Here is an 18,598-nt window from a genome sequence, read left to right on the forward strand (position 1 = left end):
CCCTTACAAAGCAGACGTTCAAAGAAAAAAATTACTAGCGATTTTGAGAACGTCACAGAGCGTCAAAGCAGAGGCCCCTTCTGAGCACAGGTCCCTGCGATGGCACAGCGCACGCCCAGGGAGCCTGCCCTGTGACACCACTGCCTTCAGCCTTCGCTCTGCCACGAAATCAGCGAGGCCCGTGTTCAGCGATTCTGAGCCAGTGTCCTTAGAGCTATGAAGAGGGCCTGAACCGTAGGGCCTGCCACTATTCTTTTCAGGCCACAGATGTTTCAGTCAGTTCAGTTCAGTTCAGTCGCTCAGTCGTGTCCGACTCTTTGCGACCCCATGAATCGCAGCACGCCAGGCCTTCCTGTCCATCACCATCTGCCGGAGTTCACTCAGACACGTCCATCGAGTCAGTGACGCCATCCAGCCATCTCATCCTCTGTCGTCCCGTTTTCCTCCTGCCCCCAATCCCTCCCAGCATCAGGGTCTTTTCCAATGAGTCAAGCTTCGCATGAGGTGGCCAAAGTACTGGAGTTTCAGCTTTAGCATCATTCCTTCCAATGAACACCCAGGACTGATCTCCTTCAGAATGGACTGGTTGGATCTCCTTGCAGTCCAAGGGACTCTCAAGAGTCTTCTCCAACACCACAGTTCAAAAGCATCAATTCTTTGGCGCTCAGCTTTCTTCATAGTCCAAATCTTGCGTCCATACACGACCACTGGAAAAACCATAGCCTTGACTAGACGGACCTTTGTTGGCAGATGTTTACTCAGCAGCTATTATGTGCCAGGCACTGTTTTAGGTGATGGAGATAAGACAGTAAACACAAAGGAAAAGCCCTGACCTCAAGAAGCTGACTTCCAGCGGGAGAGACAACAAACAAAATGTGTAAATAAAGTCAAATAGTGTGTCGGATGGTAGCTAAGGGCTAAGGAAGGGAAAAATAAACCAGGGAAGGGGCAGGAAGGATGGGATTGAGGGTGTGGATACTTAACATTTTACAGCCGTTTACTGCAGTAGTGAAGAACAGAGAAAATATTACAGGAGAAAGCTGATGGGGAATTGGCAGGTGCTGGCAGTCAGAGACAGGAAAGGTTTTCTGAGGAGGGGCTGGGTTGTGCTCACGCAGACCCCACCCCCAACCCCCATCCCGCTCCACCCAGCCTTGGGCAGGGAACCTGCACAGGGAGCTTCCTGCCACCTCCAGCCGAGCTGGTCTAGTCTGTGCAAGTGTGAAATGAGGTTCATTAAAGGACTGTTTCCCTGAATGCAACGGCTGGGCAGAGGATGAGCTCTTATAGACTCAAGAAAGTTTAGTAGCCCACATTTAAATCAGCTTTTCAGTCAAAGCTTTCACATTTATGGTTAAATGAGCCGGTTGATTAGGCGCCATAACTTAGGCCAAAAGTGGAGGGGATTCCCCACCCCTAGCCCATAAATCAGACGCCCAACTTGCCTAAGTGAAAGCGAGAGGGTGAAGTATATTCCCCCAGGGTTTTACTATGCAGCTGAACCCAGACCAACACCAGGCCTTTCACAACACTGTACTTGTCAGCCTATCTTTTTGAACATCTCCAGAAACCATTCAGTTTCCTCTCCAAGAGAATTGCTTCCTAACTTCTGATCACTTTTAAAATGAATTTGTAATGCATTTCCTGACAACTATAATATTTGACAATAGGTATTAAGAGGGCTTCCCTGATAGCTCAGTTGGTAAAGAGTCTGCAATGTAGGAGACCCCAGTTTGATTCCTGGGTTGGGAAGATCCACTGGAGAAGGGATAGGCTACCCACTTCAGTGTTCTTGGGCTTCCCTTGTGGCTCAGCTGGTAAAAAACCTGCCTGCAATGCGGGAGGCCTGGGTTCGATCCCTCGATTGGGAAGATCCCCCAGATAAGGGAAAGGCTACCCACTCCAGTATTCTGGCCTGGAGAATTCCATGGACAGTCTATGGGGGTCACAAAGGGTCAGAGACGACTGAACAACTTTCACTTCAGACATTAAGATGGAAAGGTTTAGGAAAAAATGAAGATATTCTCTTTATCCCTCGCTTGTGTGATGTTTGTCTCCCTCTTTTAGTAAAACAACAAAGATAATCAGGAGGCTCTCGGGACCTTGTTCTTGAGTCATTTTCACGTCCCAGGTTCAAATTCCACTTCTATTAATTTTTAAGATGTCCATTGGTTTGGGAAGAAGAACTTATATTATCACTTCTATAACTAAAACATGGTGACCGTGCAAAGAAAAAGTCAGCATCAAATATGCTAACCGTCCAGACACAGGGCCACATGTCCCCTTTTTAATTTGGGCAGAGTTTAATGTGAAAGTTAATGTCTAGCCAGATCTTCCTGCCTGGTTTTCCAAGCATGTCCGCACAGGCTGGCAAGGGGAGCAGAGTGGGTAGCCTGGTTGAGGAAACAGTAACGGGAGGCCAGGATGCTCCCCAGCCTGGCCTGGTTGGCTTTGGACTCCCAGGCAGAATGAAGAGGGCTGGTGGGGACGCTCCTTACCCATTCGCCACTCCCACGCGGAACCCAGTCTGAATGGCCTCTGGTGTTATTATTTGTTGGCGGATTCTGCCCACGTCCCCTCGGCATTACACGCTGGCATCTCTGAAGCTGGCTTTGTCTCCCACCCATTGTTGGGTTTGGGCTGCGTTTCTGCATTTCAAGGCCCTTAAAGAACCTCACGAAGTAGAAGAGAAAAGAAAGGGGGCAGTCAGACAGGATACACTGGTTGTACTATTCTTACCATCCATCCAGTTCCAAGAAGCTCCTGCATCTTGAATAGATAATAAAAGGTTGGTGTGCAGCTGGGCCCCATTGACCCGCTACCCTTCCCTTAAATGCCGGATAAGGGAGGCTTTAGGATGCCTCATGGAATACAGAAATGACTACCTTAAGAAACAATCTATCCTTACAAGTAACCTAGTTAAAAAAATAAAAGGCCAATGTGGGTCCATCAGCTGTAACAAAGATACCACCTTGGAGCTGGGTGTTGAAGGTGGGAGAGAATGTGTATGGCGGGGAGAAGGGGGCATATAGGAACGCACTGTACTTTCTCTCAAATGTTTCTCTGAACCTGAAACACTCCAAAACATAAAATGCATTAAAAACTAAAAGCCATGAGGAGATCTATTTATTTAAAATAGTTTTCTTAAGCAAACCTTATTCACATATACTGTGGGAATGAAACAAAGTGAAATTTAAATGAATAAAAATATTCTTTATCATTAGGCAGCAGATATTTGCATGTTATTTAAAATACAAGCAGTAAATTAAAACACTGATCATCTCATGCTTAACTATTCATTAAACATCTGCTGAACGATGAACTCCTTAAAAACAACTCTGTCCGGAAAGTGCTACTATTATCCCTTCTTCCCACAAGAGGAAACAGGTTGAAGCAGGTTAAGAAAATTGTGTCCAGTCACACAGCCAATAAATGAGCAGCTGGGAATTAGCATCCACTGAAAAGAGGAAAAAATAAAGGAGAGGGCATTCACCCAATATTCTTTTGCCTAAAAAGACACAAATTAAGCACATTAAAAAAATTTAAGTTAAAAAAAAAAAAGAACCTTATCCTTACATCTAAGAGATAAGCTGCAATTAATAAGTTTGGAGGAGCAGAGTGATAAGGAAAAAAAGAGTGATATAGAAAATGGATACCATTTTTAGGGGTTTTGTTGTTCAGTCGCTCAGTCATGTCTGACTCTTTGCAACCCCATGGACTGCAGCACGCCAGGCTTCCCTGTCCATCACCAACTCCTGGAACTTGCTCAAACTCATGTCGATCAAGTCAGTGATGCCGTCCAACCATTTCATCCTCTGTTGTCCCCTTCTCCTCCTGCCTTCAATCTTTCCCAGCCTCAGGGTCTTTTCTAATTTTCAGAGGAGAGAGAGTTAAAATAATTCTGCTGGGGCAGGGGGTGCAGAGGGTTGAGGAGGGAAGCTAAGTTTGGAGACAAAAAGTGAAGAGGGGAAAGGGAGAACGTGAGAGAAGGGAGGAAGAAATATTAAAGAGTGGGACAATGTAATTTATGTGACTGTCATATTGGAATGTATTGGTTTCAACAAAATGATAGTCTGTGGTGGCATGACATAGGCAAATATGCTTTCAAATGAGTCAGAGTCAATTGTGACTCAGTTAAAGACCTTTAAATAGTTTTCCATCTTTGTTGCGTAGAGATGCTGCTGCCTCTCTAGGACCTGAGGCTGCTGTTCCTTGTTCCTCAGGCTCAGACACCTGAGGCCTCTCATGGGGGAACATCTCATGATTCACTATCTGAAATATGTGTTTGGGGTACACCATGGCCCCCAGAGTGCAACCCAGGGACTTCATTTTGTGCTTAAAGGAAGAAGCAGCCAATAGCGGGGGAAACTCGAGCCTGTTTGTCTTGACTGAGAGCCTGTGAGCCAGTCTCTTCCTAAAGGATTTTCAGAAGAAGCCTTAAGTTTGCTGGACATTTGCCTCATGTGCTAGTGTAAAAATTAACCCCATGCACAGACACACTCGAGGGGCTGCTGTCTCTCTACACCCTGCCCACCTGCACCCAAACCCCAGAACCATCCAGGTGGGGGAGGTGAGCCGTTAGGAGAGGCCGCTCCCCAGTATTAATGATGAGTCCTCCTCCTGCGCTCTGTCCTTTTCATTAAAACATTCATTGTAAATGAATGACGCATCTTCAAGTCAGCATTTTTTATATCAAGGTTACATTGGTGCCTAAATGATTGATCCTGCCTGGTAAATGGCTATCACGAAACTAGGAAGCTGAGTTCTCCGTGGGCCTCCAGCTCACTGCTCTAGGCGACCTTGGGCAAGTCCCACCAGGGCCCAAATTCCTCAACTTTACAGAGTAAGTCAGATGACCTGACCCTTCCAGCCACAAACTTCCATTATCCTGCTCACCTGCCGCCTCACAGCAGGGGCAAAACTGGAGTTTAAAAGAATCGATCCTGGATTCTGACCAACGCATGAGCCCACCCAAGATTGACCAGTTCACACTTACGCGTCAGAACGCACATTTCCATGTGCCTTTATCTCACATCCCATATGCAGGCTAAGGAAGGCATATCTCACAAACAGGAGAGAGCGAGATAAACAGTTTTTATCACTGCATGGGACTCCCAGGGAACATCCAAGGACAAGTTGATGATAAGGAGGTAGAATAATCCATCCTTTACCTAAAATATGACCGAACTGCTCAATATCTATAGACTCTGTTATTATTTTTAAAAGGGCAAAAAAAAAATTGAACTGATGAGTTAATATTCAATTGTTGAGCAATCACAAAGAAACCCAGGGAATATTGAGAATGATTAAACATCCAAATGGTGGACCACTCTGAAACTGTCACATCTAATAACCAACTCGTAATGCATCTGACAGAATGTGGTCCACTGGAGAAGGGAATGGCAAACCACTTCAGCATTCTTGCCTTGAGAACCCCATGAACAGTATGAAAAGGCAAAATGATAGGATATTGAAAGAGAAATTCCCCAGGTCGGTAGGTGCCCAATATGCTACTGGAGATCAGTGGAGAAATAACTCCAGAAAGAATGAAGGGATGGAGCCAAAGTAAAAACAATACCCAGCTGTGGATGTGACTGGTGATAGAACAAGGTCCGATGCTGTAAAGAGCAATATTGCATAGGAACCTGGAATGTTAGGTCCATGAATCAAGGCAAATTGGAAGTGGTAAAACAGGAAATAGCAAGAGTAAACGTCGACATTCTAGGAATCAGTGAACTAAAATGGACTGGAACGGGTGAATTTAACTCAGATGATCATTATATCTACTACTGTGGGCAGGAATCCCTTAGAAGAAATGGAGTAGCCATCATGGTCAACAAAAGAGTCCGAAATGCAGTACTTGGATGCAATCTCAAAAAAGACAGAATGATCTCTGTTTGTTTCCAAGGCAAACCATTCAATATCATGGTAATCCAACTCTATGCCCCAACCAGTAACACTGATGAAGCTGAAGTTGAACTGTTCTATGAAGACCTACAAGACCTTCTAGAACTAACACCCAAAAAAGATGTCCTTTTCATTATAGGGAACTGGAATGCAAAAGTAGGAACTCAGGAACACCTGGACTAACAGGCAAATTTGGTCTTGGAGTACGAAATGAAGCAGGGCAAAGGCTAATAGAGTTTTGCCAAGAGAATGCACTGGTCATAACAACAACACAAGAGAAGACTCTACACATGGACATCACCAGACGGTCAAGACTGAAATTAGACTGATTATATTCTTTGCAGCCAAAGATGGAGAAGCTCTATACAGTCAGCAAAAACAAGACCGGGAGCTGACTGTGGCTCAGATCATGAACTCCTTATTGCCAAATTCAAACTTAAATTGAAGAAAGTAGGGAAAACCACTAGACCATTCAGGTATGACCTAAATCAAATTCCTTATAATTATACAGTAGAAGTGAGAAATAGATTTAAGGGACTAGATCTGATAGACAGAGTGCCTGATGAACTATGGATGGAGGTTCATGACATTGTACAGGAGACACGGATCAAGACCATCCCCATGGAGAAGAAATGCAAAAAAGCAAAATGGCTGTCTGAGAAAGCCTTACAAATAGCTGTGAAAAGAAGAGAAGCAAAAAGCAAAGGAGAAAAGGAAAGATATACCCATTTGAATGCAGAGTTCCAAAGAATAGCAAGGAGAGATAAGAAAGTCTTCCTCAGCTATGAATGCAAAGAAATAGAGGAAAACAACAGAATGGGAAAGACTAGAGATCTCTTCAAGAAAATTAGAAGATACAAAGGGAACATTTCATGCAAAGATGGGCTCGATAAAGGACAGAAATTGTATGGACCTAACAGAAGCAGAAGATATTAAGAAGAGGTGGCAAAAATACACAGAAGAATTGTACAAAAAAAAACTTCATGACCCAGATAATCATGATGGTGTGATCACTCACCTAGAGCCAGACATCCTGGAATGTGAAGTCAAGTGGGCCTTAGAAAGCATCAGTATGAACAAAGCTAGTGGAGGTGATGGAATTCCAGTTGAGCTATTTCAAATCCTGAAAGATGATGCTGTGAAAGTGCTGCACTCAATATGCCAGCAAATTTGGAAAACTCAGCAGTGGCCACAGGACTGGAAAAGGTCAGTTTTCATTCCAATCGAAAAGAAAGCTAATGCCAAAGAATGCTCAAACTACTGCACAATTGCACTCATCTCACACGCTACTAAAGTAATGCTCAAAATTCTCCAAGCCAGGCTCCAGCAATACGTGAACCGTGAACTTCCAGATGTTCAAGCTAGTTTTAGAAAAGGCAGAGGAACCAGACATCAGCTTGTCAACATCTGTTGGATCATCAAAAAAGCAAGAGAGTTCCAGAAAAATATCTATTTCTGCTTTATTGACTATGCCAAAGTCTTTGACTGTGTGGATCACAATAAAATGTGGAAAATTCTGAAAGAGATAGGAATACCAGACCACCTGACCTGCCTCTTGAGAAACCTATATGCAGGTCAGGAAGCAATAGTTAGAACTGGACATGGAACAACAGACTGGTTCCAAATCAGGGAAGGAGTATGTCAAGGCTGTATATCGTCACCCTGCTTATTTAACTTACATGCAGAGTACATCATGAGAAATGCTGGGCTGGAAGAAACACAAGCTGGAATCAAGATTGCCGGGAGAAATATCAATAACCTGACATATGCAGATGACACCACCCGTATGGCAGAAAGTGAAGAGGAACTAAAAAGCCTCTTGATGAAAGTGAAAGAGGAGAGTGAAAAGTTGGCTTGAAGCTCAACATTCAGAAAATGAAGATCATGGCATCTGGTCCCATCACTTCATGGGAAATAGATGGGGAAACAGTGGAAACAGTGTCAGACTATTTTTCTGGGCTCCAAAATCACTGCAGATAATGATTGCAGTGAAATTAAATGATTTTAAAAGATACTTACTCCTTGGAAGGAAAGTTATGACCAACCTAGACAGCATATTGAAAACCAGAGACATTACTTTGCCAGCAAACGTCTGTCTAGTCAAGACTATGGTTTTTCCTGTGGTCATGTATGGATGTGAGAGTTGGACTGTGAAGAAAGCTGAGTGCTGAAGAATTGATGCTTTTGAACTGTGGTGTTGGAGAAGATTCTTAAGAGTCCTTTGGACTGCAAGGAGATCCAACCAGTCCATCCTAAAGGAAATCAGCCCTGGGTGTTCTTTGGAAGGACTGATGCTGAAGCTGAAACTCCAATACTTTGGCCACCTCATGCAAAGAGTTGACTCATTGGAAAAGACCCTGATGCTGGGAGGGATTGGGGGCAGGAGAAGAAGGGGATGACAGAGGATGGGATGGCTGGATGGCATCACAGACTAGATGGACATGAGTTTGGGTGAACTCCAGGAGTTGGTGATGGACAGGGAGGCCTAGCATGCTGCAATTCATGGGGTTGCAAAGAGTCGGACACGACTGAGTGACTGAACTGAACTGAACTGAATGCATCAATCTCTGTTGCACTTCAGAGCCTCAAATCCTACCTTGGGTCCATACTTTCTTCCTTTTCTCTAGTCTGTCCTTGTGTTTCTGAATTACTTATTCCCAGGATTTTTAATTAAAGAAGTCCAGGCATGAATAAATTTATTAATTAATAATATCAGTGTCTCCTTTGAGGACTGTCAGGTGATGAAGCCACAGCAACACCAACGATGTGCATATATTCGGTGTCTAAGTGAGTACAGGATCTTAGATTCAATTGTTAATACAAGAGATTTATCACAGTTGATCAGTTCAGTCAGTTCAGTGGCTCAGTTGTGTCCTAGTCTTTGCGACTCCATGGACTGCAGCACACCAGGCCTCCCTGTCCATCATCAAGTCCTGGAGTTTACTCAGACTTGTGTCCACTGAGTCAGTGATGCCATCCAACCATCTCATCCTCTGTTGTTCCCTTCTCCTCCGGCCTTCAGTCTTTCCCAGTATGAGGGTCTTTTCAAATGAGTCAGCTCTTCACATCAGGTGGCGTAAGTGTTGGAGTTTCAGCTTCAACCTCACTTCTTCCAATGACTATTCAGGACCGATTTCCTTTAGGATGGACTGGTTACATCTCCTTGCTGTCCAAGTGAGTCTCAAGAGTCTTTTCCAACACCACAGTTGATAATCACCATTTATAAAAAGGAACGATAACAAACAGCGATTACATCTACTTGCTTACGTTGGGTCCTAAAAAAGCAAAATGAACAAAAAGATCTGTTCCTTAGTGTCCATGTTAATATTTACCTCTTCCTCTTGCAGGCTGGGGTCAGTGCAACAAGGGTCAGAACCTCATGTTCTGAAAGTCTCCTCTCTCTCCCCCCCTTCTCTCTCCTCCTCTCTCCTCATTATGTCCCATTCCCACTGAGCTACTTAATCATGGCCCCTGGAGCATGAAGTGTCCTCTTCTCTGTATCTCTGAACATGCCCTTCCCTCTGGCGAAAACTCTTCCTTTCCTGTCCAAAGAAGGTTGTCTCCTTCCAGAAAGACCTAAGGCCCCCTGCCATCTCCTAGGGGGCTTCTGGGTTCATCCTTTGGATCACTTGCAGTCTGCCACTCCCTCCAAGCACCAGGTTTTCATCATCTTTGGTCAACAGCCAAAATGGGAGTCCCTTTGTCACCTCTTCAGTCAGTTCAGTTGCTCAGTCGTGTCCAACTCTTTGCGATGGCATGGACTGCAGCGTGCCAGGCCTCCCTGTCCATCACCAACTCCCAGAGTTTGCTCCAACTCATGTCCATCCTGTTCGTGATGCCATCCAACCATCTCATCCTCTGTCATCCCCTTTTCCTCCCGCCTTCAATCTTCCCCAGCATCAGGGTCTTTTCAAATGAGTCAGTTCTTTGCATCAGGTGGCCAAAGTATTGGAGTTTCAGCTTCAGCATCAGTTCTTCCAATGAATATTCATGACTGATTTCCTTTAGGATGGACTGGTTGGATCTCCTTGCAGTCCAAGGGACTCTCAAGAGTCTTCTCCAACACCACAGTTCAAAAGCATCAATTCTTCGGCGCTCAGCTTTCTTTATAGTCCAACTCTCACATCCATACATGACCACTGGATCTCTTAGACACACTCTAACCTCCAAAGAGCTCTCAGTTTCCTTGTCCTTGATCACCTCCTCCGCCTGCTCCCTTCTCTCCATAACCTTTCCCCACGAGCCCTCTGGAACTTCATTCCATGATAAACTCTGTCTTGCCCACAACCATGTCACAGTGGGCCTCCCCTTCACCTCTTCGGGCTAAACGAGTCCCAGCTCATCACTGCAAGGCCACCACTCCTCCCCTGTCACCTTCCCAAGGAGATGCCATTCATGCAGACTGGACCCAAGAGCGGGAGGAGAACCACACTGTCGGCTCCCAGTGACAGCTTACCCATTCATGCTGATGCGGAACTAGCCTGTACACTGTCCTCTGTCAATGTCAGATGCCAACCCGCATCATTCTTCGTCCTCATTCAAGAAGCCTTTGGCACCTTGCTCAATCTTCCTGTCCACCCCTAGTCCTGCCATTGTCCTGAGTAGCTTCAGTCTTAGTTCTTTGCTCTCAAAAGAGAATCTGCTCCACGGCATTTAGGCTGCCCTTCCCTTGGCCACCCCTGGACCTTGCCATCACCCTGAATTGTTCTACCTATGACATCTTAAATCTGATAGCTTACTGTGATCAAAAGACACCATTTTTCACTCCAGCCATCATCATCACATCTGTATTTTATTTCAGCAAAACCCTCTGTATCTCAACTCCTCTGCTTTTTCCTTCTCTGTCAACCCAAGCCTGGTTTCACTTCCTCCCTGTCAAATCCCTCCCTTCCTGGGTTTCCCTAGCAAACCGAGACTCCATAACACATCACGTCACTGTCTTACAGATATCCTCGCTCTCCTCTCTTGGCTTCAGGAACACTCTTAATTTCCCTCCCCTAAATCCCCTTTTCAATATGTCTTTCTCCTTTCCCTTAAGTGTCAGTTTTCTTGAATGCCTATTGGATTCTTCCCACTCTCCCCTGATAATCTCATGTACACTGCTTGCCTATTTCTGGCAATTAATTTTTTTGTCTAAGATTCCAAGTCATTTGCTTTGCAGTTTCTTTTCACAAGGAGACTACACAAAATTGGCCTGTATGCAGGTCAAGAAGCAACAGTTAGAACCGGACATGGAACAACAGACTGGTTCCAAACTGGGAAAGGAGTACATCAAGGCTGTATATTGTCACCCTGATTATTTAACTTACATGCAGAGTACATCATGTGAAATGCCAGGCTGAATGAAGTACAAGCTGGAATTAAGATTTCCAGGAGAAATATCAATAACCTCAGATATGCAGATGACACCATCCTATGGCAGAAAGTGAAGAGGAACTAAAGAGCTTCTTGATGAAAGTGAAAGAGGAGAGTGAAAAGCTGGCTTAAAACTCAACATTCAAAAAACAAAGATCATGGCATCTGGTCTCATCACTTCATGGCAAATAGATGGGGAAACAATGAGAACAGTGACAGACTTTATTTTCTTGGGCTCCAAAATCACTGCTGACAGTCACATGAAATTAAAAGACACTTGCTCCTTGAAAGAAAAGCAATGGCAAACCTAGAAAGCATATTAAAAAGCAGAGACATTACTTTGCTGACAAAGGTCCATATAGTCAAAGCTATGGTTTTTCCAGTAGTCACATGGTTTTTCCAATAATCCAGAGATTATTCCGTGCTTGTGCCAAACATTTTAAAATATTATATAGTTTCTTTTATTGAAATATATTATATCCAGATTTGGTTTATGAAGTTTACTTGTAAGGAATTCAATCATATTGAGTCAGTTCTCAACTTTCTTTTTTGCTTTTAGAAACAAGAGTGACACCAAGTTTTAAAACTCCTATTTTTAAAATTCAGATCACTGCAATATTTTGTGAAAAATCTATAAGATCTTTTTTGTTTCAGCCATAGAGCCTTCAATGGAAACTGACTAAAACTTTAAAACCTGGGAAAAGATGGTATTTTTTACCATACATCCCTATGCGTGCATGCTCAGTCACTCATTCATGTCCAACTCTTTGGAACCCCATGGACTGTAATCCACCAGGCCCCTCTGTCCATGGAATGGGTTGCCATTTCCTACCCCAGGGGATCTTCCCAACTCAGGGACCAAAACCCGAATCTCTTGCATCTCCTGCACTGGCAAGCGGATTCTTTACCATTGTGCCACCTGGTAATCCCCAATACATCCCTATAATATGCCATAGTTTGAAGATATCAATTGATCACAGTCTTGGCCTCTGCTGATCTAAATCCAGCCATCGGCTTCAATAAAGAGACAGCTCTTGGCCTCTCATTTCATAGGAAAATACAGCAGTACGTCCTCTAAATTTAAATACATATTCAAATTGTTCCCAAAGAAAAGTTACTAGGAAAGTTTTTCCTGCTGAGAGGCAGTGGAAGTCCACCAGAAGTCTGCCTGAAGCTTAGTATTTATCCTTAGACTGGTTTGAGAAAGGATTTGAGTAACCTAAGAGATTAGCAAAGAGGTCATAATTAGGGGCTTCCCAGGTGGCTCAGTGGTAAAGAACCTGCCTGCAATGCAGGAGGCTTAGAAGACTCAGGTTCGATCCCCTGGAGAAGGAAATGGCAACCCACTCCAGTACTCTTGCCTGGAAAATTCCATGGACAGAGGAGCCTGGTGGGCTACAGTCCATGGGGTGGCAACAAATTGGGCCATGACTTAGCGACTAAACAACAGCAAAGATAAGTAGACAAGTTCTTCACCTTTACTAAAGCAGATTCAATTTCCAAAGCTCACTTGCAAAAGGAAAAACTTATGTGACTTTCTTTTGCAGAAACGTGAAAACCAAGAAAGGCTCTTGCTCAGCAAAGGAGGGGCATAGACGGTGAAGGGGCACAGACTCCTTTCCCAGGGCAGCCCCACGTGGGCTCGTCCTGGCGCTGGAGCACAAGCCAGGCCGCCCCGCTGCCGGCGCACCCTCAGAGCCAGTCAGTTGGGCTGGAGCAGGCGGCCTGGTGTTCCTGGGCACACTCAGGAAACATCCTCCCAGGAGAGGATGCTCCAGGGGAGACATACCGCACTTTCAACAGGCAGTGATGTTGAGCGCTTACTATGTATCAGGCACGGTGTGAGACATGAAAGGCTGAATAAGGCCGCCTTCTGCCCTTAGCCAGTCCCAAACGAGCCCAAGAAACAGGCAGTTGAGTCACAATTGAGCTGGGTTTCCTCCAAACCTCCAGAGCCAGGGAGCAAACCCCAATCTTTCCTTCCAAAGCTCACTGTTCTAAGAACTGGCAAAGGCTTGGAAAGAGCTGCATTCTTTAGATACATAATGTCCTAATTAGTGGCTATCCTCCAAGGCCAAACAAAGCAGCCTGGGAACAGACTTCAAAGCCACTCATCTGATGACAGATCAGGCCACAGAATGACTTGAAATGAGAATAAGCCCTGGCTGAGCTACATTTTGCTAGCATTCCAATTATCACCGCTGCTGGCATGCCCGATTTATTCACTCAGAAGAGCTTTCTTCTGTCATCCCACAGCAAGATAAACTGTTCTTCCGTAGACCCCAAAGTGAAATATTAACAAAATCAATAATTAAAAGATGTGTGTAAATTTGACCCTGAAAAATACCATTCTCCTTGAATTCAGGAAGAGAGCTTTTAAAAGCTAGAAATCTGTGAAACTGAGTCATTATATCCCAAAATATGCTTTACTATACCAAGTTAAAAGTAAGCTGGTCTTTTAAAAAATCCAGATATTCTAAAAATATAATCTCTTTTAAACTCATTGTCCTTGCCCCTGGCAGTTTGCATGTTTTTCCTATTTCTTGATGACATATTGCTAATTATTTTCATTTAATTAGCAACATTACCTTTATACATGTGACTCATGTAATTTTCTTAAATTATATCATGGTTTACCATCCTGGCTCACATATAAATATAGAATTGTGTATAATAGTAGCCACTTTTTTATATCAAAGAAATAATTTTCAAATAGTTTCTGGAGAATTGTGTGCTTCAAACCCATTCCTCTGGTTCCTTTCACTAAAGCTCTCTTAAAATTCAATATATTCCATTCATAGATTCTTCATTGAAATTGAGGTGTTAGGTCTCCCTCAAGCTTATTCTAGGTTTAGGGTCACAGCACTGTTAAAACAAGTTGATTATTTATAAGTTAAACTAAAGCCCTGAACATCTGTTGTTCAGTCATTCAGTCATGTCTGACTCCTTGCAACCCCATGGACTGCAGCACACCAGGCTTCCCTGCCCTTCAACATCTATCAGAGCTTCCTCAAACTCATGTCCATCAGGTCGGTGATGCCATCCAACCATCTTATCCTCTGTCATCCCCTTCTCCTCCCACCTTCAATCTTTTCCAGCATCAGGGTCTTTTTTAATGAGTCAGTTCTTCGCATCAGGTGGCCAAAGTATTGGAACTTCAGCTTCAACCCTGAACATAACTTTACAATTTTCCAATCATCATTAAATAAGAACTGGAAACCACGTGGGTTATCTTGGGCAACATACAAATGTCAGCTGACTTGGTTTAAAGCCAGGGTTTGCAAATCCCCAGGGGTCTTAGCAAGGTGGCGGGAGGGCAAGCCAAGGGCTGGACTGCTTCTTGGCTCCACACCTCCGTCAGCCAGAGCAGCTCCGAGTTCGTATCTGTACATCCCATCGGGTGAGTTGTTTCAGATATCCCCCTGCTCGCTTGCTTGCTTGCTTTCACCACCACCCCGCCTTTCTTCTTTTTCTAGGAGGGGTATCGTGTGCATAGGTCCTTCCCTTCTCCTTCTGAGCATTCAGTCTTAAGCCACTGGGTGGACCACAGACAGGGAGGGGTCTGTACAGAGGAGCCTCGTGGGGGTAAGGAGTCAGAGCCAGAGAGGAGAGTGCACTGGGGAGGGTGGCGATGGGGTGAGGAGGGTAGGCAGCCTGGTGCGGTGAGTCGAAGCCCAGAGCGGGCAAGATGTCCACATGCGGGGAGCTGGAGCCTGGCATGGGTGCGTCAGTTGGAGGCGGAGTTCCTAACCCAAGCACACTGAGAAGGAAGGGCGTTCACACAAGGTTAAAGCCTCAGGCCTGGTGTCAAAGCAGGATGGAGGGCGCTCGGTCGGGAGTGGGAGTGACCCAGGGAGGGAATCAGAGCCCACGCAGAGTCAAGTGTCCCTGTGTGTGGATGGCTAAGAATGGGATGGCTAGGCAGGGTGAGGAGGGCATCCTCACAGGTCCCCTGAAAAAAAGCAGGTCACCAAAGACCACATAATGTATGACCTGATTTGTGAAATGCCCACGCAAGGCAAATCTATACACAGAAAAGTAGGTTAGTGGTTGTCTCGGGCTGGGGAGATTGAGGAGTAAAAGGGGAGTGATCGCTAATGTGTGCAGGGCAACTTTTGAAGTGATGAAAATGTTCTGGAAATGGTGGTGATGGTTTTAAGATTATGACAAAAACCACTGAACAGTATAACTTCAGCTTAATTTTTTAATTGTATGCTTTAAATGGATGAACTCTATGGTAAGTGAATTATATCTCAATAAAGCTAAAATTAGAGTAAAGCACATTATTTCCTCAAAACATTAAGCTGACTGGAGTGAGGCTGATTAAAGCGATACTGACTACAGTACTCATTTTTCCTTGGTAAACTGTTAGCTAATACCATCAAAGCTTTACAGCAATCATTTCAACTAATGTGAATAATCAAATGTAACAATGGTTTGGATGGTGAAGACAACATAGCATTAGCAATGTCATCAACCAACTTCCACTACCTTTTCTATTACTACTCAATTAAAAGGATAACATTATCAAGCCAAGCAATTCTGTTGCCAACTTATTTTTGACAAACACTACATTTAGAGTGGATGCAAAGTGCAATACCGTTGGTTAAAAGGCTTAAAAATTCTACTTTCTAGGGTTGAAATTTGGTAGAAGGATATTGTTGCAAAAAAATTTTCTTACTTCAGATGCCAAAGTAATTTTTAAGAAATTTTATATTTTTAAGAGAATGCCATTAAAAATAACCATTATAGAAATGACCCTTAAGTTTAAAGTATAACAGATACTTAATAAATATTGTTGTTCAGTCACAAAGTCACATCAGACTCTACAGCTCCATGGACTGCAGCACACCAGGCTTCTCTGTCCTTCACCATTTTTAGGAGTTTGCTCAAACTCATGCCCCTTGAGTCGGTGATGCCATCCAACCATCTCATCCTCTGCCGTCCCCTTCTCCTCCTGCCTTCAATCTTTCCCAGCATCAGGGTCTTTTCCAATGAGTTGGTTCTTTGCATCAGGTGGCCAAAGTACTGGAGCTTCAGCTTCAACATCAGTCCTTCCAATGAATAGTCAGGGTTGATTTCCTTTAGGATTGACTGGTTTGATCTCCTTGCAGTCCAAGGGACTCTCAAGAGTCTTCTCCAGCATCACAGTTCAAAAGCATCAATTCTTGGGTGCTCAGCCTTCTTTATGATCCAACTCACATCCATACATGACTGCTGGAAAAACCACAGCTTTGACTATATACACCTTTGTTGGTAAAGTGATGTCTCTGCTTTTTAAATGCTGTTTAGGTTTGTCATAGCTTTTCTTCCAAGGAGCAAGTATCTTTTAATTTCATGACTGCAGTCACCACCTGCAGTCATTTTGGAGCCCCAGAAAATAAAATCTATCACTGTTTCCACTGTTTCCCCATCTACTTGCCACGAAGTGATGAGACCGGATGCTGTGATCTTAGTTTTTTGAATGCTGAGTTTCAAGTCAGAGTTTTCACTCTTTTTTCACCCTCATCAAGAAGCTCTTCACTTTCTATTAGAGTGGTGACATCTGCTTATCTGAGGTTGTTGATATTTCTCCCAACAATCTTGATTCAACCTTGAGCTTCATCCAGCCCAGCATTTCACATGATGTACTCTGTATATAAGTTAAATAAGCAGAGTGACAATATAGTCTTGACGTACTCTTTTCCCAATTTTGAACCAGTCCGTTGTTCCAGGTCCAGTTCTAACTGTTGCTTCTTGACCTGCACACAGATTTCTCAGGAGGCAAGTAAGGTGGTCTGGTATTCCCATCTCTTTAAGAATTTCCCACAATTTGGTTGTGACCCACAGAGTCAAAGGCTTCAGCGTAGTCAATGAAGCAGAAGTAGACATTTTTCTCGAATTCCCTTTTTCTATGATCCCACAGATGTTGGAAACTCGATCCCTGGTTCTACTGCCTTTTCTAAATCCAGCTTGTACATCTGGAAGTTCTAGGTTCACGTACTGCCTAGGCCTAGCTTGAAGGACTTTGAGCATTACCTTGCTAGCATGTGAAATGAGTACAACTGTTTGGCATTGCCCTTCCTTGGACTGGAATGAAAACTGAACTTTTACAGTCCAGTGGCCACTGTTGAGTTTTCCAAATTTGCCGGCATATCGAGTGCAGCACTCTAACAATGTCACCTGTTAGGATTTGAAATAGCTCAGTTGGAATTCCATTACCTCCACTAGTTTTGTTCATAGTAATGCTTCTTAAGGCCCACTTGATTTCAGACTCCAGGATGTTTGGCTCTAGGTGAGTGACCACACCTTCGTGGTCACCTGGGTCATTTAAGATCTTTTTTTGTGTAGTTCTGTGCATTTTAGGCACCTCTTCTTAATCTCTTCTGCTTCTATTAGGTCCTTGCTGGTTTTGTCTTTTATTGTACCCATCTTTGCATGAAATGTTCCCTTAGTATCTCCAGCTCTTTTGAAGAGATATCTAGTCTTTCCCATTCTATTATTTTTCCTCTATTTCTTTGCATTGTTCACTTAAGACTTTCTTATCTCTTCTTGCTATTTTCTGGAATTCTGCATTCAGTTGGGTATTTCCTTTCTCCTTTGCCTTTCGCATCTCTTCTTTCCTCAGTTTTTTTTTTGTTTTTTTTTTTTTGAGATGGTTTTGGCCACTGCCTCCTGTACAATGTTACAAACTTGTATCCATAGTTCTTCAGGTACCCTACCAGATCTAATCCCTTGAATCTATTCATCACCTCCACTGTATAACCATAAGGGATTTGATTTAGCTCGTATCTCAGTGGTATTTATTTAACATTTAATACATGTTGAATGATTCTAATTTAGCTTTTAAATAAAAACTTTGGTCACTACCAATAAACACAATTTCATGTACTTTCATCCTAGTCATTACTATTCATCTTCTACAATGTACAGCAATCTAGTGTATTTGTAGATAACTAATACTTTACTGTATAAGGCAAAAACATGTATTTAAGAACAAGTTAGAGAAAGAAGACTGCAGCTCAACTACTGGAATCGTTCAGGAATAATGGTATAGTTCAAAACTACCTGTTTATAAGAATTTCAGCATAAAAGACATATATAAACATTTGATTTTGTACAAAACTGGCCATTTTATGTACCTGACCCAAAGGCATGAACTCCTGTATTAAGGTGTATTGAATTTAACGTTTTTCTTTGGCATCTATGGGATTTTGTTTCCTTTATGCCAACAGTTATCAATTTCATTAATGTACTGGGGATCCAGTACAGTCCAAGTAAGTTTCATTAAAAAGAACAGGATGAGAAATTGGGACCAAAATGATTTCAGGTTTATAAGTAAAATTCTTAAGTTTTA

Source organism: Bos indicus x Bos taurus, chromosome 14 (assembly GCF_003369695.1).
Source record: "Bos indicus x Bos taurus breed Angus x Brahman F1 hybrid chromosome 14, Bos_hybrid_MaternalHap_v2.0, whole genome shotgun sequence".
NCBI lineage: Eukaryota > Metazoa > Chordata > Mammalia > Artiodactyla > Bovidae > Bos > Bos indicus x Bos taurus.